The sequence below is a fragment of the Bos indicus genome, chromosome 24, assembly GCF_029378745.1.
Source record: "Bos indicus isolate NIAB-ARS_2022 breed Sahiwal x Tharparkar chromosome 24, NIAB-ARS_B.indTharparkar_mat_pri_1.0, whole genome shotgun sequence".
NCBI lineage: Eukaryota > Metazoa > Chordata > Mammalia > Artiodactyla > Bovidae > Bos > Bos indicus.
Genome location: NC_091783.1, coordinates 8,553,771 through 8,575,260, shown reverse-complemented (window position 1 = coordinate 8,575,260; position 21,490 = coordinate 8,553,771). Strand labels below are relative to the sequence as shown.

At 38.8% G+C, this 21,490-nt stretch overlaps 1 protein-coding gene across 4 annotated transcripts in view; it reads left to right on the top strand.

Moving 5' to 3' along the window:
• The window catches only part of CCDC102B (coiled-coil domain containing 102B), a 281,611-nt gene that overhangs the window by 245,949 nt on the left and 14,172 nt on the right, over positions 1 to 21,490 (top strand). The window lies entirely within an intron of this gene.

Here is a 21,490-nt window from a genome sequence, read left to right as displayed (position 1 = left end):
AAAAAGAGCTTCACGACCCAGATAATCACGATGGTATGATCACTCGCCTAGAGCCAGACATCCTGGAATGTGAAGTCAAGTGGACCTTAGAAAGCATCAGTATGAACAAAACTAGTGGAGGTGATGGAATTCCAGCTGAGCTCTTTCAAATCCTGAAAGATGATGCTGTGAAAGTGCTGCACTCAATATGCCAGCAAATTTGGAAAACTCAGCAATGGCCACAGGACTGGAAAAGGTCAGTTTTCTTATCAATCCCAAAGAAAGGCAATGCCATAGAATGCTCAAACTACCACACAATTGCACTCAACTCACACGCTAGTAAAGTAATGCTCAAAATTCTCCAAGCCAGGCTTCAGCAGTACATGAACTGTGAACTTCCAGATGTTCAAGCTAGTTTTAGAAAAGGCAGAGGAACCAGAGATCAAATTGCCAACATCTGCTGGATCATGGAAAAAGCAAGAGAGTTCCAGAAAAACATCTACTTCTGCTTTATTTACTATGCCAAAGCCTTTGACTGTGTGGACCACAATAAACTGCAGAAAATTCTGAAAGAGATGGGAATACCAGACCACCTGACCTGCCTCTTGAGAAATCTATATGCATGTCAGGAAGAAACAGTTAGAACTGGACATGGAACAGACTGGTTCCAAATAGGAACAAGAGTATGTCAAGGCTGTATATTGTCACCCTGCTTATTTAACTTATATGCAGAGTACATCATGAGAAATGGCTGGGCTGGAAGAAACACAAGCTGGAATCAAGATTGCCGGGAGAAATATCAATAACCTCAGATATGCAGATGACACCACCCTTATGGCAGAAAGTGAAGAGGAACTAAAAAGCCTCTTGATGAAGGTGAAAGAGGAGAGTGAAAAAGTTGGCTTAAAGCTCAACATTCAGAAAACTAAGATCATGGCATCCAGTCCCATCACTTCATGGCAGATAGATGGGGAAACAGTGGAAACAGTGTCAGACTTTATTTTTTTGGGCTCTTACCATATCAGATCAGTCGCTCTGTCATGTCCGACTCTTTGTGACCCCATGAATTACAGCACGCCAGGCCTCCCTGTCCATCACCAACTCCCAGAGTTCACCCAGACTCATGTCCATCCAGTCAGTGATGCCATCCAGCCATCTCATCCTCTGTTGTCCCCTTCTCCTCCTGCCCCCAATCCCTCCCAGCATCAGAGTCTTTTCCAATGAGTCTACTCTTCGCATGAGGTGGCCAAAGTACTGGAGTTTCAGCTCTAGCATCACTCCTTCCAAAGAAATCCCAGGGCTGATCTCCTTCAGAATGGACTGGTTGGATCTCCTTGCAGTCCAAGGGACTCTCAAGAGTCTTCTCCAACACCACAGTTCAAAAGCATCAATTCTTTGGCGCTCAGCCTTCTTCACAGTCCAACACTCACATCCATACATGACCACAGGAAAAACCATAGCCTTGACTAGACGAACCTTTGTTGGCAAAGTAATGTCTCTGCTTTTCAATATGCTATCTAGGTTGGTCATAACTTTCGTTCCAAGGAGTAAGTGTCTTTTAATTTCATGGCTGCAGTCACCACCTGCAGTGATTTTGGAGCCCAGAAAAATAAAGTCTGACACTGTTTCCACTGTTTCCCCATCTATTTCCCATGAAGTGATGGGACCGGATGCCATGATCTTCATTTTCTGAATGTTGAGCTTTAAGCCAACTTTTTCACTCTTATCATACACACACACACACACACACACACACACACACACAAATCAAAAAGGCTTAAAGACTTAAACCTAAGACATGACACCATACAACTCCTAGAAGAGAACATAAGCAAAACATTCTCTGATGTAAATCATACATATGTTTTCTTAGGTCAGTCTCCCAAGGCAATAGAAATTTTAAAAAAAGAGAGAGATCTAATCAAACTCACAAGCTTTTGCACTCTATTGGAAACCATAAACAAAATGAAAAGACAACCTACAGAATGGGAGAAAATATTTGCAAATGATGCAACCAACAAAGGCTTGATTTCCAAAATATACAAATACCTCAGACAATTGAATGACAAACAAACAAACAGCCCTATCTAAACATGGACAGGAGACCTAAACAGACATTTCTCCAAAGAAGACATACAGATAGCCAAGAGACAAAGATGCTCAATGTAGCTAATTGTTAGAGAAATGCAAATCAAAATGACAGTGAGATATCACCTCACATCAGTCATAATGGCTGTCATTAAAACATCTACAAATAACAGATGCTAGAGTGGATGTAAGCAAAAGGGAACCCACAGCCACTGTGGAAAACAGTATAAAGGTTCTTCAGAAATCTGATAATAGCATCACCATAAGATCTAACAAACCCACTCCTGGGTATATATCCAGACAAAACTATAATTCAAAAAGATAGCTTGCACCTCTATGTTCATAGTCACACTGTTCAATAGACAAGACATGGAAACAAACTAAATGTCCATCAACAGATGATTAAAGATGTGCTACAAACATACAATATACTCAGTCATAAAAATAATGGAATAATGTCACTTGCAGCAACATGAATGCAAATAGAGATCATCATACCAAGTGAAGTAAGTCAGAAAAAGATGAATACCATATGCTATTACATATGTGAAATCTAAACTATGACACAAATCAATCTATCTATGAAACAGCATCACAAATGCAGGTAAAGATTGATGATTACCAAGGGAGAGAGGATCGGGGAGGAATGGAGTGAGAGCTTGGTGTTATCAGATACAAGCTTTTATATATAGAATGGATAAACAATAAGGTAGAGAGGATTGGGGAGGAATGGAGTGGGAGCTTGGTGTTATCAGATACAAGCTTTTATATACAGAATGGATAAACAATAAGGTCCTACTGTACAGCACAGAGAACTATATTCAATAATCCTATTATAAACCATATGCTAGCAAAGTAATGCTCAGAATGCTTCAAGCTAGGCTTCAGAAGTAAGTAAGTAGGCAGAGAAATTCCAGATGTGCAAACTGGATTTAGAAAAGGCAAAGGAACCAGAGATCAAACTGCCAACATTTGTTGGATCATAGAAAAACCAAAGGAATTCCAGAAAACATCTACTTCATTGACTACACTAAAGCTTGTCATTGTGAGGATCCCAACAAACTGTGGAAAATTCTTGAGATGAGAATACCAGACCTCGTGACCTGTCTCCTGAGAAACTTTTATGCAGGACGAGAAGCAATTGTTAGACCCAGACATGTAACAACAGACTGGTTCAAAATTGGGAAAGGAGTATGTCAAGGCTGTATATTGTCACCCTGCTTATTTAACTTCTATGCAGAGTACATCATACGAAATGCTGGGCTGGATGAAGCACAAACTGAAATTAAGGTTTCTGGGAGAAATAGCAACAACCTCAGACATGCAGATGATAACACCTAATGGCAGAAAGAGAAGAGGAACTAAAGAGCCTCTTGATGAGAGTGAAAAAGCTGGCTTACAATTCAACATTCAAAAAATTAAGATCATGTCACCCGGTCCCATCACTTCATAGCAAATAGATGGGGAAAAAGTGGAAACAGTGATAGATTTCCTCCCCTCCCCTTGGGCTCCACAATCTCTGCGGATGGAGGCTGCAGCCATGAAATTAAAAGATGCTTGCTCCTTGGAAGACAAACTATGACAAACTTAGCATATTAGAAAGCAGAGACATCACTTTGCTGAGAAAGGTCCATATAGTCAAAGCTATGGTTTTTTCCGATAGTCATGTATGGATGTGAGAGTTGAACCATAAAGAAGGCTGAGAACTGAAGAATTGATGCTTTTGAACTGTGGTGTTGGAGAAGACTCTCGAGCATCCCTTGGACTGCAAAGAGATCAAACCAGTCCATCCTAAAGGAAATCAACCCTGAATATTCATTGGAAAGACTGATGCTGAAGCTGAAGCTTCAATACTTTGGCCACCTGATGTGAAGAGCTGACTCATTGGAAAAGACCCTGATATTGGGAAAGATTGAGGGCAAAAGGAGAAGTGGGGAACAATGGATAAGATGGTTGCATGCATCACTGACTCAATGAATATGAGTGTGAGCAAACTCTGGGAGATAGTGGAGGACAGGGGAGCCAGGGGTGATGCAGTCCATGGGGTCACAAAGAGTTGGACATGACTTAGTGACTAAACAACAAACCATAGTGGAAAAGAATATATAAAAATATGTATGCATAACTGAATCACCTTACTGTATGGCAGTAATTAACATTGTAAATCAGCTATATGTCAATTAAAAAGTGAAAAAAATACATAAAAAGTCAGGTGTTACAATAAATCAAGAAAAAAGAATCTCCAACAAAGCCTGTTTAATTATGATCTGGCAAGCATAATTTAGTGTATGCTTAGAGAAGGCGATGGCACCCCACTCCAGTACTCTTGCCTGGAGAATCTCATGGGCAGAGGAGCCTGGTAGGCTACAGTCCATGGGGTCACGAAGAGTCGGATACGACTGAGCGACTTCACTTCCACTTTTCACTTTCCTGCATTGGAGAAGGAAATGGCAACCCACTCCAGTGTTCTTGCCTGGAGAATCCCAGGGACAGGGGAGCCTGGTGGGCTGCCATCTATGGGGTCGCACAGAGTCGGACACGACTGAAGCGACTTAGCAGCAGCAGCAGCAACTGTGCTTTTGAAGTGTAGTGTTGGAGAAGACTCTTGAGAGTCCCTTAGACTGCAAGGAGATCCAACCAGTCCATCCGAAAGGAAATTAGTCCTGAATATTCATTGGAAGGACTGATGCTGAAGCTGAAACTCCAATACTCTGGCCACTTGATGGGAAGAACTGACTCACTGGGAAAGACCCTGATGCTGGAAAAGACTGAAGGTGGGAGGAGAAGGGGCCAACAGAGGATGAGATGGTTGGATGGCATCACCAACTCGATGGACATGAGTTTGAATAAGCTGTGGGAGTTGATGATGGACAGGGAAGCCTGGTTTGCTGCAGTCCATGGGGTCACAAAGTGTTGGACAAAACTGAGCGACTGAACTGAACTGTGCCATTTTTATAGAAGGCCAATGTGTTTAATGATTATTTCATGAGGCTTAAATTAAAACTATTAAATAAAGATGAGAACTACATCAATGAAATGTTTCTCATTGGCCAAGATTTCAGTAATCATTTTTTAATTTATTCATGTAATACATTTTTCTTTCATACTTAATTCTAACCATACTGTTTGGTTCTGGTCACCACAAATAAATGTAAGAGGCTCTCAGGAAGAATGCAATGAGTAGGTTTCAGAATGTTTTCTATAAAGGGATAGTAGAAGGAATTAAGTTTGTTACTTTTAACAGTTTCTTCAATTTGTCTGTTACCATTAAACAAAATTAAACATTTTTCAGAAAGATGCTGGGCAATACTCTGTAGCAAGAGATGATTAAGTAGAGGAATCTGAACTAAAAACTAAAATGACATTTTAACATTAAGCTATAATTTAGAATAAATATATAATAGTATTCAGATCCGTAAATTGGAATTTTGTGAATGAACATTATACTCTTAGAGGTATGATCAATTCAGTTATAAAATCAGATTTTATCAGTTCTCTTTAGCTTGCTTTTAGGTCTATTTATTCTCTGTGAATGATAACTCAGATTATTATGGTTGAGTGAAAATACTGCTTTTATACAAAATCTAACAATTTCTCTAGGTATTAAATATTTTGGCCTAAATTCTCTGAAATTAAATGTGACATCTAAGAAACGGCTCTCAGTCTAACTGTTGAATAGAATTCAGTTCTTTGATATATAATTTTAATAGTTATTCCTGCAGTGGTATGAGGGGATTAAGTTTTCCAGAATCTGACTCATTATTTATGAAAGGAGAATATGAATGCTTATTTGGAATCTAAAAAATACTTTCATTCAAATGTCACAATCACCCTGAGGCTACACATTGTACACACATTAGTAACAAAAATTGAGGTAATTTTTGAAAATGTAGGAATAAGAGAATACAATTGACCCTTGAACAACTCTAGGGTTAAGCATGTGTAATTTTAGTGAGTCCTCTCTACCTGGTTTCTCATCAGTAGCTTCAACTAAGCACTGATCCTGTAGTTCTGTACCGTTTATTACCAAAAAATGTCTTTGTACAAGTGGACCCACGCAGTTCAAACCTGAGTTGTTTAAGGATCCGCTGTGCTTTTGCTGTTGTCGTTCAGTTGCTAAGTCATGTCTGACTCTTTGAAGCCCCAAGGACACCAGCACGCCAGGCTTCCCTATCCTCCACTATCTCCCAGAGTTGGCTCAAATTCATGTTCATTAGAGTCAGTGGTGCCATCCAACCATCTCATCCTCTGACGTCCCCTTCTCCTCCTGCCTTTCATCCTTCTCAGCACCAGGGTCTTTTCCAATGAGTCACCTCTTCCCAGCAGGTGGCCAAAGGATTGGAGCTTCAGCATCAGTCCTTCCAATGAATATTCAGGGTTGATTTCTTTTAGGATTGATTGGTTTGATCAACTATACTTATTTCCCATCAAATGGTAGGAATGAGAATAATTTCTGGGGACTCTGATTCTGTTTATAACCTGGTGTTTTATCTCAGAAACCACACCCAAAATGGCAATAGTTAGTACAAGCATTTGGGAACTGGGAAATAGGTCAACGAGGGTTGACTGCTGCCAGGTAATTGGGTGTTTTTCAGCACACCTGTGCTGAGGTATCACTGCTTGTGACCTGATAGCTTGGCAGTACTGCCAAATGCCCCAATCTCAGAGACTGGAAAAGATCTAGAAGGAAAGTATGAATAGCACAGATTTCAGTAGGATTATATCATTCTACTGACACTTGGCCAATGTGAGAAACTTTTATAGGAATCCACTGAGAACTAGGAGGAACTTCCCTGGTGGCTCAGATGGTAAAGTGTCTGCTTGCAATGCAAGAGATAACATGAATTCGTAGTTTCCTTAAGCATGTTCTGTGGGTTGTTAATGAAAGAAAGTGAAAGTCGTTTAGTCCAGTCCAACTCTTTGCAACCCCATGAACTATACAGTCCATGGAATTCTCCAGGCCAGAATACAGGAGTGGGTAACCTTTCCCTTCTCCAGGGGATCTTCCCAACCCAGGGATCAAACCCAGGTCTCCTGCATTGCAGGTGGATTCTTTACCAGTTGAGCCACAATTCAGTTCAGTTCACTCATTTGTATCTGACCCTTTGCGACCCCATGGACTGCAGCACACCAGGCCTCCCTGTCCATCACCAACTCCCGGAGCCTACTCAAACTCATGTCCATTGAGTCAGTGATGCCATCCAACCATCTCATTCTCTGTCGTCCCCTTCTGCTTCCAACTTCAATCTTGCCCAGCATCAGAGTCTTTTCCAATGAGTCAGTTCTTTGCATCAGGTGGCCAAAGTATTGGAGTTTTGGCTTCAGCATCAGTCCTTCCAATGAATATTCAATGAATAGTCAGGACTGATTTCCTTTAGGATAGACTGGTTGGATCTCCTTGGAGAACAGAATGTCAAATCACTTTAGTATTCTTGCCTTGAGAACCGCATGAACAGTATGAAAAGGCTGAGCCACAAAGAAAGCCCAATATTACATGATTTTCCTACTATTCTTTTTATATTCTATCTTGAGAACTCATTACTGGATGAAGACTTAATCCCTTCTTCACCACAACTTCAACCACTCTTTCCCTGTATCATCACATTGGGGTGGCCCCAAAGTTTGTTCGGGGTTTTCTGTAAGATGTTATCTTTTCCCAGAACCACTCTTGTGTCTCTTTTATACAGAATATAAATGGTGCTACTTGAAGTCAATGTTTCTTCCTTTACAGATTTTGAAATAGTAACAAAAATGTCATAACTCACAAGTTAGTGTGCATTCTTTTCTTTGTGACTTTGGCATGCTTGATGTTGTCTACGCATTCTGTGTTTTCCTATAGGGATCATGCCGCACAGTATAGCTTTTATGTTTTTTCCTCTGCACTGGGCTTGGGAGTTATATTTCTTGCCTTCACTTCTAGAAAAGTCATTTAAGTTATTTTTAAAATCTTGACCCCATGATTATATCTCTGTAATTAAAGTGAAGGATAAAATTACATTTTTAAATATCCCCCTCCCACCATGAAGAATTGTCTTTCTTAATATTTGGCTTTGTTCCTCCTGCCCGTCTAGAAATTACTTGAGTAAAAATACATAAACTAGAGATATACATTTATAGTTTTATTAAATACATTTACCCTGATTTTCAATTTATAACTGTTGTTGTCTGCTCACTAAGTCTTGTACGACTCTTGCGACCCCTTGGACTGTAGCCTGCCAGACTCCTCTGTCCATGGGATTTCTCAAGTAAGAATACTGGAGTGGGTTGCCATTTCCTCCTCCAGGATATATCTTCCTGACCAAGGGATCAAACCTGTGTCTCCTGCTTGGCTGGAAGATTCTTTACCAGAGTCACTAGGGAAGCCCGTGTAACTGTTACACGTTAGACTTAAATCAATGACTCATCATTTTTGATGTTTGTAGTCAACCTACTCCACACTTTTGGTATTGCTGGGCCCCTAAATTTATGTCACTTTTCAGGTGATTGAGGTATCTGTGTGAGAGACAATTCCTTTATCTTTTCCATCCAGCTAAATAAAGTCATAATTTCATATATATTTAAACTTAGACTAAGTGTCACGCTTCCCAATTCATATTTACCAGGGATTAGACTCAGGAGAAGGCAATGGCACTCCACTCCAGTACTCTTGCCTGGAGAATCCCATGGACGGAGGAGCCTCGTAGGCTGCAGTCCATGGGGTCGCTAAGAGTCAGACACGACTGAGCGACTTCACTTTCACTTTTCACTATCATGCATTGGAAAAGGAAATGGCAACCCACTCCAGTGTTCTTGCCTGGAGAATCCCAGGGACGGGGGAGCCTGGTGGGCTGCCATCTATGGGGTCACACAGAGTCGGACACGACTGAAGTGACTTAGCAGACTCAGATTCATATTCTCTGTGTTGACCATACTTTTAAGATGTTTTGGTATTTGCATTTTTTAAATGAAAGCATATTTAAGTATTTTTATTTGCACTCTTAACTAGTATTAAAGTTTAACTGACATTTGATTTGGCTCTTACTGATCTCTTTATGTTGCTTCTTCATTCAGTAATCTGGGAGACATGTCTCATAAATTTGTCTAAGAAGGATAAGCAGCTCCAGTTGCTTTTACTTGTGAAGAACAGTTTGGGGGTTGAATATAATTCTAGGTTCACAAAATAGTGCCATCAATAAACACTGTTCTGCTATGCTGGTGTTATACAAGAGATATCTGTCATTAATTTAATGTTTGTCTCTTTTTTTTTTTTTGCTACAAAAGTACTAACATTAGTCTTATTCTTTGACTCTGTGAAAAGGAACTATTCCAAGGTAAATTTGTAGCTAATAAGTTAGATGTAGCTTTTTAAAACTGAAGTATAGTTGATTTAAGTTAGATGTAATTGTGAAGAGTACATTTAATCTGCATGTGCAAGTCTTTAAATTTCAATTGAGAAAGAGATGAGATGCAATATTATTTCTGATGTATTTTTATTTTTCCATGTTTTATTTCCACTTCAAGATCATTAATTATTCCTTCAGAAATGTCGGTAGATGTCTGCTTTGCCATGTTTTTTCACTGTATCAATTACGTTATCTCCATGCACTTTTTTTTAAAGTAGATGATTTTATTTCATTAATTCATTAAAAATGAATTTATAAAACAAATTAAAATGGGTGTAATCTTTTTCTTTTTTTTTTTTTTACTTTACAATATCATATTGGTTTTGCCATACATCAACATGAATCCGCCACAGGTGTACACGTGTTCCCAATCCTGAACCCCCTTCCCACCTCCCTCCCCATACCATCCCTCTGGGTCATCCCAGTGCACCAGCCCCAAGCTTCCTGTATCCTGCATCAAACCTGGACTGGCGATTCGTTTCTTATATGATATTATACATGTTTCAATGCCATTCTCCCAAATCATCCCCCCCTCCCTCAGAGTCCAAAAGACTGTTCTATACATCTGTGTCTCGTTTGCTGTCTCGCATACAGGATTATCATTACCATCTTTCTAAATTCCATATATATGCATTAGTATACTGTATTGGTGTTTTTCTTTCTGGTTTACTTCACTCTGTATAATCGGCTCCAGTTTCATCCACCTCATTAGAACTGATTCAAATGTATTCTTTTTAATGGCTGAGTAATACTCCACTGTGTATATGTACCACAGCTTTCTTATCCATTCATATGCTGATGGACATCTAGGTTGCTTCCACGTCCTGGCTATTATAAACAGTGCTGCGATGAACGGGGTACATGTGTCTCTTTCAATTCTGGTTTCCTCGGTGTGTATGCCCAGCAGTGGGATTGCTGGGTTGTATGGCAGTTCTATTTCCAGTTTTTTAAGGAATCTCCACACTGTTCTCCATAGTGGCTATACTAGTTTGCATTCCCACCAACAGTGTAAGAGGGTTTCAAAAGCTTTACAGACAAGCAAAAGCTGAGAGAATTCAGCACCACCAAACCAGCTCTCCAACAAATGCTAAAGGATATTCTCTAGACAGGAGACACAAAAACAGTGTATAAACTCCAACCCAAAACAATAAAGTAAATGGCAATGGGATCATACTTATCAATAATTACTTTAAACGTAAATGGGTTGAATACCCCAACCAAAAGACAAAGATTGGCTGAATGGATAAAAAAACAAGACCCCTATATATGTTGTCTACAAGAGACCCACCTCAAAACAGGGGACACATACAGACTGAAAGTGAAGGGCTGGAAAAAGATTTTCCATGCAAATAGGGACCAAAAGAAAGCAGGAGTAGCAATACTCATATCAGATAAAATAGACTTTAAAACAAAGGCTGTGAAAAGAGACAAAGAAGGACACTACATAATGATCAAAGGATCAATCCAAGAAGAAGATATAGCAATTATAAATATATATGCACCCAACATAGGAGCACTGCAATATGTAAGACAAATGCTAACAAGTATGAAAGGGGAAATTAACAATAACACAATAATAGTGGGAGACTTTAATACCCCACTCACACCTATGGATAGATCAACTAAACTGAAAATTAACAAAGAAACACAAACTTTAAATGATACAATAGACCAGTTAGACCTAATTGATATCTATAGAACATTTCACCCCAAAACAATGAATTTCACCTTTTTCTCAAGCGCACATGGAACCTTCTCCAGGATAGATCACACCCTAGGCCATAAATCTAGTCTCCATGCACTTTTAACTCGTAGATACTCGTTTCCTCTGAATTCTGAGACGGCTTTTCAACTTTGTTCAGTTTTCATAGTTGCTAGTGTTCTGCACTCAAGACAGTTTTAAAATCTGTTTCATGGGTTTGCTTTCGTCTTTCTCTTAAGTTAGACAGTTTTTTGGGTCCCCCCCACCATTTTGGTCATTAACTACAACAGCTTCCCTAATAATGTCCCATATCCATCATAAAGGCCATCTCACATCATGTCTTGTAGGAGATTCCTAACAAAATTAAACACACACACATAGAATTTCAAAATTTAACTTTTCTTTGGGTATTTATTGTATTTTATTCTAACTTCTTACAATATTATATCGTTTCCTTTTCTTGATACTTTTTCCTTGGATGAAATGTTCTCACTGTTTATTTGGTTTTTTTTTTCTGTTAAGTGTTTTGTTGACTTAACTTTTCTTATATGAGGAGATATTTATTCAGGTCAAAGTACCTACATTATTATCAATTCATTTTCTAAAATTTCCATAGCCTTCATACCATGTGATCCTAATGATAGAGAAAACATCAGTAGTTCAACTTATCACAAAATGACAGTTACCTTGACAATTTAAACAGTGAGTCAGAGAGACTGAGGGGAAGAATAAAATTTGTTCCAGCTGTTGGTTTTTAAGCAAGAAGATCCATAGCAATTCGGCAGCACTGTCTTTGTCATATTTGAAATACTCTGACACCTTCCTATTAAAATACCTATTAAACATTGCAAAATCTTTAAGCATTTCAGCAGCACTGGAAAAGAGTAGTTTTTGGTATAGAGAGAAGACAGGGTTTCCATTAGGAAATGGCAGGACCCAGCTGGCCACCCAAGCATCATCTGGATCTTTGGTTTCCTTCTGTAGCTCTGGCTCACACACAGCCCCACTTAGTATGTCTGCCTTCTGTCCTGCTTTTAATTTCTGCGTCACCCTTTATATCAGAGGAGCATGTGGCATTTAGTTTGGCAGCTCTTCTATCACCCAGTGAGTGGCTTCCAACTCCCACCCGTGCTTTCTATATTTTTTCTGCCAGAATAATTCTCTCCTCCTATTTTGACAGGAACTCTTGGCAAGAAAGAAAAAGACTCTGAACGATTTTAGGATATATGGCATCAATAGTTGACTTTAGACCCTCTGTGTTCAAGGTTTTCTACTTGGCTCTCCTTGTGGTATGCTTTATACCACCACAGCTATACTATGATATAATAATCCCAGTTGGTACTTGGAGTAAAAGTCTTTTATAGCCATAAATGTGTGTTATGCAATGACAGTCAACTGCTGACATATTTTTTTTTCCTATGGTTTATGGTCTAGAATTGTACTGTGGTTGCTGTAGGTAAATTAAATGTTACTTGGGATTTAATGCAGTGCATTGTCAATACCAAATAATAGATAATAAAACAGTGTAATAAATTACCTTAAAAACAAATACAGAAAATTGTTTAATGTACAGCATCAGCTCTTATTTCTAAGACTTTATGTGGCTTCCATAATGGAGTAGATCAGCAGATTAGCATCACTAAAGCATATTAAGAGTTTCCTGAAAAGGAGCTGACCAGAAAAACACCTATCCTTCTTCTCCTTATTTTCAATATTAAAAATTAAAGTTTCAAATGTCACCATGCAACAGAAATACAATGTGAGCCAGATATGAGCCGCATTTTAAAAAGGAAAAAGTTTGTGAAATTATGTTTTACTCAACCTAACATATCCAACATGTTGCCAACTATCAACCTATAATAAATATAAAAAAGATAAATGGAAAGATAGTCCATAATCATGAATTAGAAGAATTAACAGTTAAAACAGCCATCCTACTAAAAGCAATCTACAGATTCAATGTAATCTCTCTCAAAATTCCCCTGACATTTTCCACAGAAATACACACCAAAAAACTAAAATTAGTACAGAACCACAAAAGACCTTGAATAGCCAAAATCATCTTGAGAAAGAAGAATAAAGCTGGAGGCATCATACTTCGTGATTTCAAATTATATTAAAGTGATAGTAAGCAAAAAAAAATTATGGTTTTGACATAAAAACAGACACAGATCAATGGAACTGAATACTGAGCCCACAAATAAAACCGACACGTATATGGTCAATTAATTTACAACAAAGAAGCCAAGAATATATGTTTGGGAAGGAACAGTCTCTTCCATACACGGTATTGGGAAAACCGGGAAGTCAAATGCAAAAGAGTAAGATTGGACCTATGTCTTCAGTTCAGTTCAGTTCAGTCACTCAGTCGTGTCCGACTCTTTGCGACCCCATGGACTGCTGCACTCCCTGTCCATCGCCAACTCCTGGAGTTTACTCAAACTCATGTCCATTGAGTTGGTGATGCCATCCAACCACCTCATCCTCTGTCATCCCCTTCTCCTCCCTCTGTCTTACACCATACACAAAAAGTATCTTAAAATGGATGGAAGACTTGAATGTAAGTATCTGAGACAATAAAACTCTTAGAAGAAAACATAGGCAGTTACCTCCTTGACACTAGTCTTGGCAATGATTCTAACACCAAAAACAGAGGCAACAAAAGCAAAAATAAACAAGTGAGCCTACATTAAACTGAAAAGCTTCTGCAGAGCAAAGGAAACCATCAACAAAATAAATAGGCAGTCTGGGAATGGGAGAAAATATCTGCAAATCATTATTCTGTTAAGGGGTAATAACCAAAGCATATAAGGGACTCGTAAAACTCAATAGCAAAACACCAAACAATCCAATTAAAATATGGGCAGAGTATCTGAATAGACATTTTTCCAAAGAAGACATACAGATGGCCAACAGGTGCATGAAAAACTATTCAGCATCACTAATCATCAGGGAAATGCAAATAGAAGCCTCAGTGAGTTATCACCTGACATCTGTTAGAGTGGTACCATCAGAAAGACAAGAAATGCCAAATGCCAGCAAAGATGTGGAGAAAAGGGAACTCTGTGCACTGCTGGTAGGAGTGTAACCAGCACAGAAACTATGGAAAGTAATATCAGCATTCCTCAAAAAATTAAACATAGAACCATCATGTGATCTAACAATTTTACTTCCAGTTATTTATCTGAAGAAAATGAAAATACTAACAGAATTTCTTCACCCTTATGTTTACTGCAGCATGATTTTCAGTAGCCAAGATAGGAAAGTGAAAGTGTCAGTCGCTTGGTTGTGTCCAACTCTTTGTATGGACTGTCGCCCTCCAGGCTCCTCAGTTCATGAAATTCTCCAGGCAAGAATACTGGAGTGGGTAGCCATTCCTTTCTCCAGGGGATCTTCTTGACCCAGGGATCGAACCTGGATCTCCTGCATAGCAGACAGATTCTTTACCGTCTGAGTCACCAGGAAGCCCAGGCAAGATATGGGTATAGCGTAAGTGTTCATCACTGGATGAGGCAGTAAAGAAAACACTGTATATACAAATTTACAATGCACTATTATGTATTCATAAAAAATAAAATCTTGCCATTTGGGACAATGTGGATGAAACTTGAGGGCACTATGCTAAGTGACAGAAGTCAGAAAAGACAGAAACCATATGATCGCACGTAGAGGGGGATCTAAACAAATGAAGCTCACAGATACAGAGAACAGACTGCTGGTTGACAGATTCTAAGGGTGAGGAAAGGGGTCAAATGCTTACGGGGGTCAAAAGGTGCAAACTTTCAATTACAAAATACGTCACATGGGCATGCAGCGTGCAGCATGGTGACTAGGGTTAATAATTCTGCACACTTACTGCACACTTAAAGTTGCTAAGGAAATAGATCTTAAAAGTTCTCATCAAAAGAAACAAAGTCTAACTATGTGTAGTTGTAGATGCTAACTAGATTTATTGTGGCAATTACTTTACAATATATACGAATATTGAATCATTAGGTTGTACATCTGAAACTAATATGTCAATTGTACCTTAATAACAAAAGGTTGCTGTAATTTTTTGATATTTACTTTATACTTAGAGCAATACATCTCAATTTATACTACCTCATGACTGTTGCCTGATAGACAAATAGGGTTACTGACCACACGTGAAGTGCAGAAGTAAGCTGGGAGGCAGAGTATTTAAATCCTTTCTTCTAGAAATAGCAATAAACATTTGAGGAAAAGCAAAATTTATTTTCTACTAACTCTCATATTCCATATAAGAGAAAGCACAGTCAGTTTCTCTTCTAGATAAACTAAATTAACTAAATGGTTTTCTTAAGTATTATAGTACTTCTACGCATCTATAATAGGAAAATGCACACACATTTTAAAATCTCAAATATATGTAATTAATTGCAGTTATAACTGAGGAAGCAACAGCTACTACTGTCTGCTCTGTAATGAGACATGAAGCAATGTCTTAATGTAAATTAATGTTAATTATCCTTAGAACTTAAAAATATTTCTTTGCAATGAATGCATATATGAAACATATTGTTTATTCTTCCTGTGTTTTAGCTAGCTATGGTGCAGCAGAAGTCTCTGGGTCAGTCATCACTGAAAGTTTTTGGAGATCATGTTATTATAGGTTTTTCCCTTATTTTCTGTTGACAATGTATTTTCACTAATACTAAATGGATATCATCAAGACATAAGGTGAAAATATATTTCCCCTGTTCAGCTATTGTGATTTAACTGACCTTTGTCATATTTAAGAACGAAGAAGTGAGAGATGGAGACCCACAGTCTAACAATCTTATCCTTCCTGTTTGGGAAGTTTATTGTCTGGGATTACCTTTTTAAGGTTTATGTTCCTTAATTATTATTAATTTGGCTTCCACTGGGACAACTTAAAATGGTCCCTTCCTACCGCTTATAAAAAGTATATGCCATTGTTTTGTTAACGTTTGTCTGTAGTGTCCTTCCTCCAAAATGTGAGCATGTAAATAAACTCTGTAGAGATTACTTGTATTCTATTGAAAATATCAGTCATAACACTGTTCTAGTTGTTTGATTGTGACTGGTGAATTTCTGGAATGTTTGTCTTCTGAAAAACAGAAATACATTGTGTGGAAAAGGAAGTTATGTATGTCAATAACATTTTACAGTGCATTCCTTACAAATACTTATTTAAATACAGAATTATTTAAATTTTGAGTTACTCAAATTCAAGTGTATTTCCATTTCATTATTTTATTGCATGCCCCTCAAATTGTATAATATTCATACATTATAAGGTATCTCAGCAAGTGTGTTGTTTGTAAGCTACCCTGTGGTGTCTTGTTATGGCAGCCTCAACAGACTAAGACATGGTTGGAGTCTGGTGTTAATCCATTTTAGTACCGGTGTACTTCAGTTGATCCCCAGAGGATGAGATGTTTGGATGACCCAGTGGACATAAGTTAGAGCAAACTCCAGGAGATAGTGATGAACAGGAAAGCCTGGCATGCTGCAGTCCATAGGGTCACAAAGAGTTGGACACAACTTAGTGACTGAACAACAACTTACAACTAAAGCATGATTTTGCTTGTAGGAATAGCGTTTCTGGTATCTCAAATGCAAGTCTTAATGTGTATATCAAGGTTTCTCCAGTACAACTGGGAAGGAATCTCAGCTTATCGCCAGAACAGTGAGATCTCTAAAGCTCTCAGCTCCTCAGTATCTGTTCTCTGTAGGACCTTCCAGAATTGAGTCTTGCACATGGTCAACACAGGACCTGTTAGAGGACCTAGGACATATTCTATGCAGACGTTTGGAGTGTGTCTCTCTGCTTTTCTCCTGATACTTTGCCACCTAAACCCCAGCTACTCCCACAGTCACAGACTCTGATCTGTGTCCTACACTCACTGAGACCAGTATTCTCTGTTGGGCTCTATTTCTCTATGCAGCATTTTGAAAAATGTTCCTCGTGAGACATGCAGGTTTAGTGTAGGTCCCACTTCAAATACTTCCCTTCTAAAATTCACGGCATATATTTTTCTGGAACTGAGCTGTAGGAGTTGCTTGTATATTTTTGAGATTAGTTGTTTGTCAGTTGCTTCATTTGCTATTATTTTCTCCCATTCTGAAGGCTGTCTTTTCACCTTGCTTATAGTTTCCTTTGTTGTGCAGAAGCTTTTAAGTTTAATTAGGTCCCATTTGTTTATATGACCCAATCAAAAAATGGGCCAAAGAACGAAATAGACAATTCTCCAAAGAAGACATACAGATGGCTAACAAACACATGAAAAGATGCTCAACATGACTCATTATCAGAGAAATGCAAATCAAAACCACTATGAGGTATCATTTCACGCCAGTCAGAATGGCTGCGATCCCAAAGTCTACAAGCAATAAATGCTAGAGAGGGTGTGGAGAAAAGGGAACCCTCTTACACTGTTGGTGGGAATGCAAATTAGTACAGCCACTATGGAGAACAGTGTGGAGGTTCCTTAAAAAACCGGAAATAGAACTGCCATATGACCCAGCAATCCCACTGCTGGGCATACACATGGAGGAAACCAGAACTGAAAGAGACACATGTACTCCAATGTTCATTGCAGCACTGTTTATAATAGCCAGGACATGGAAGCAACCTAGATGTCCATCAGCAGATGAATGGATAAGAAAGCTGTGGTACATATACACAATGGAGTATTACTCAGCCATTAAAAAGAATACATTTGAATCAGTTCTAATGAGGTGGATGAAACTGGAGCCTATTATACAGAGTGAAGTAAGCCAGAAAGAAAAACACCAATACAGCATATATATGGAATTTAGAAAGATGGTAACAATAACCCTGTGTACGAGACAGCAAAAGAGACACTGATGTATAGAACAGTCTTTTGAACTCTGTGGGAGAGGGTGAGGGTGGGATGATTTGGGAGAATGGCATTGAAACATGTATACCATCATATATGAAACGAATCGCCAGTCCAGGTTCAATGCACAATACTGGATGCTTGGGGCTGGTGCACTGGAATGACCCAGAGGGATGATACGGGGAGGGAGGAGGGAGGAGGGTTCAGGATGGGGAACACATGTATACCTGTGGCGGATTCATGTTGATGTGTGGCAAAACCAATACAATATTGTAAAGTTAAAAAAATTTTTTCAACATACAGAAAAAAAATAAAAATTCATGGCATAATCCATTGCTTTCAAATGTCTTTTTATATATATTTTATACATTCTGCCCCATTTTGATAACTATTTACAGCAGTTGGGTAAGTTTGATACCAGCTATTTCATCTTGCTCAGAAACTATTAGTTCTTCACCTATACTTCAGCCACTCCCAATAAATCAGAACATTCAATTAAATCTTTTATGTTTGAATTTTCTCCCCATCTTTCTGCTACTACTCTGGTCAAAATTATCATAAACTCTTCCCTGGATTCCTACACTAGCTTTCAACTCATAGCTCCAGTTTCAGCACATATTTTAGAGAGTGGAATTCTAGAAATATAACATATTATGTCCCTCTATGGGTGATATTTTTCAGTAGCTTCTCGTTAAACTTAAGAATAAATGTTTGAACTCCTTCCAATACTTGGGACAATGTAAACCTTCTAAATGGTTTTCTATGCACATCTCTGTTTCTTCTTTATGTTTCATCAATACTGATTTTTTTTTTAATTTATGCATCTCCAAAATTTTACCCACAGCTATACTTTTAGCAGCCTGATTTTTTTTTTTTTTTAATGACCAAGACATGCTCATCATTCTTCCCCTGACTTCTTTCTCCAGTTTCAGGTGACAGCTTAAGTGTTACTGTCTTGATGAAGCATTTCCTGATCTCATAGAACTTTACTCTTAATCTCCCAGCATCCTAATCTTTTAGTTCAAGCCACATACCATAATGTGATTTCCCACTTAGATACAGGTGTATGCTTTTAATATCTATATTTTCCATATGTAAGCATCATGAAGACAGGGATCATGTCTTTGTTTTAAATACCACTCTGTGCCCAGTGATACTACATGGTAGTTCAGTTCAGTTCAGTCACTCAGTCGTGTCTGACTATTTGCGACCCCATGAATCACAGCACGCCAGGCCTCCCTGTCCATCACCAACTCCCAGAGTTCACCGAGACTCACGTCCATCGAGTCAGTGATGCCATCCAGCCATCTCATTCTCTGGCGTCCCCTTCTCCTCCTGCCCCCAATCCCTCCCAGCATCACAGTCTTTTCCAATGAGTCAACTCTTCACATGAGGTGGCCAAAGTACTGGAGCTTCAGCTCTAGCATCATTCCTTCCAAAGAAATCCCAGGGCTGATCTCCTTCAGAATGGACTGGTTGGATCTCCTTGCAGTCCAGGGGACTCTCAAGAGTCTTCTCCAACACCACAGTTCAAAACCATCAATTCTTCGGCACTCAGCTTTCTTCACAGTCCAACTCTCACATCCATACATGACCACAGGAAAAACCATAGCCTTGACTAGACAGTCCTTTGTTGGCAAAGTAATGTCTCTGCTTTTGAATATGCTATCTAGGTTGGTCATAACTTTCCTTCCAAGGAGTAAGCGTCTTTTAATTTCATGGCTGCAGTCACCATCTGCAGTGATTTTGGAGCCCAGAAAAATAAAGCCTGACACTGTTTCCACTGTTTCCCCATCTATTTCCCATGAAGTGATGGGACTGGATGCCATGATCTTTGTTTTATGAATGTTGAGCTTTAAGCCAACTTTTTCACTCTCCACTTTCACTTTCATCAAGAGGCTTTTGAGTTCCTCTTCACTTTCTGCCATAAGGGTGGTGTCATCTGCATATCTGAGGTTATTGATATTTCTCCCGGCAATCTTGATTCCAGCTTGTGTTTCTTCCAGCCCAGTGTTTCTCATGATGTACTCTGCATAGAAGTTAAATAAACAGGGTGACAATATACAGCCTTGACGTACTCCTTTTTGTATTTGGAACCAGTCTGCTGTTTCATGTCCAGTTCTAACTGTTACTTCCGGACCTGCATACAGATTTCTCAAGAGGCAGGTCAGGTGGTCTGGTATTCCCATCTCTTTCAGAATTTTCCACAGTTTATTGTGATCCACACAGTCAAAGGCTTTGGCATAGTCAATAAAGCAGAAATAGATGTTTTTCTGGAATTCTCTTGCTTTTTCCATGATCCAGCAGATGTTAGCAATTTGATCTCTGGTTCCTCTGCTTTTTTTAAAACCAGCTTGAACATCAGGAAGTTCACGGTTCACATATTGCTGAGGCCTGGCTTGGAGAATTTTGAGCATTACTTTACTAGCGTGTGAGATGAGTGCAATTGTGTGGTAGTTTGAGCATTGTTTGGCATTGCCTTTCTTTGGGATTGGAATTAAAACTGACCTTTTCCAGTCCTGTGGCCACTGCTGAGTTTTCCAAATTTGCTGGCATATTGAGTGCAGCACTTTCACAGCATCATCTTTCAGGATTTGAAAGAGCTCAACTGGAATTCCATCAACTCCACTAGCTTTGTTCGTAGTGATGCTTTCTAAGGCCCACTTGACTTCACATTCCAGGATGTCTGGCTCTAGGTCAGTGATCACACCATCATGATTATCTGGGCCATGAAGATCTTTTTTATACAGTTCTTCTGTGTATTCTTGCCATCTCTTCTGAATATCTTCTGCTTCTGTTAGGTCCATACCATTTCTGTCCTTTATCAAGCCCATCTTTGCATGAAATGTCCCCTTGGTATCTCTAATTTTCTTGAAGAGATCTCTATTCATTCCCATTCTGTAGTTTTCCTCTATTTCTTTGCATTGATCGCAGAAGAAGGCTTTCTTATCTCCTCTTGCTATTCTTTGGAACTCTGGATTCAGATGCTTATATCTTTCCTTTTCTCCTTTGCTTTTCACCTCTCTTCTTTTCATAGCTATTTGTAAGGCCTCCCCAGACAGGCATTTTGCTTTCTTGCATTTCTTTTCCATGGGGATGGTCTTGATCCCTGTGTCCTGTACAATGTCACGAACCTCAGTCCATAGTTCATCAGGCACTCTATGTATCAGATCTAGGCCCTTAAATCTATTTCTCACTTCCACTGTATAATCATAAGGGATTTGATTTAGGTCATACCTGAATGGTCTAATGGTTTTCCCTACTTTCTTCAATTTAAGTCTGAATTTGGCAGTAAGGAGTTCATGATCTGAGCCACAGTCAGATTACATGGCATGTGGTACATAATAGGTGTTACAGAAACATTCACTGAATTAAAGAAAAATATATAATATTTAACTTCAGAAAGAAGGAGGTTTCAAAGTCAACATCTGGAGGTTTAATAATTAAAATTTTCAAAGACTCTTTAAGAATTGGAACTGGAAGAAATCATA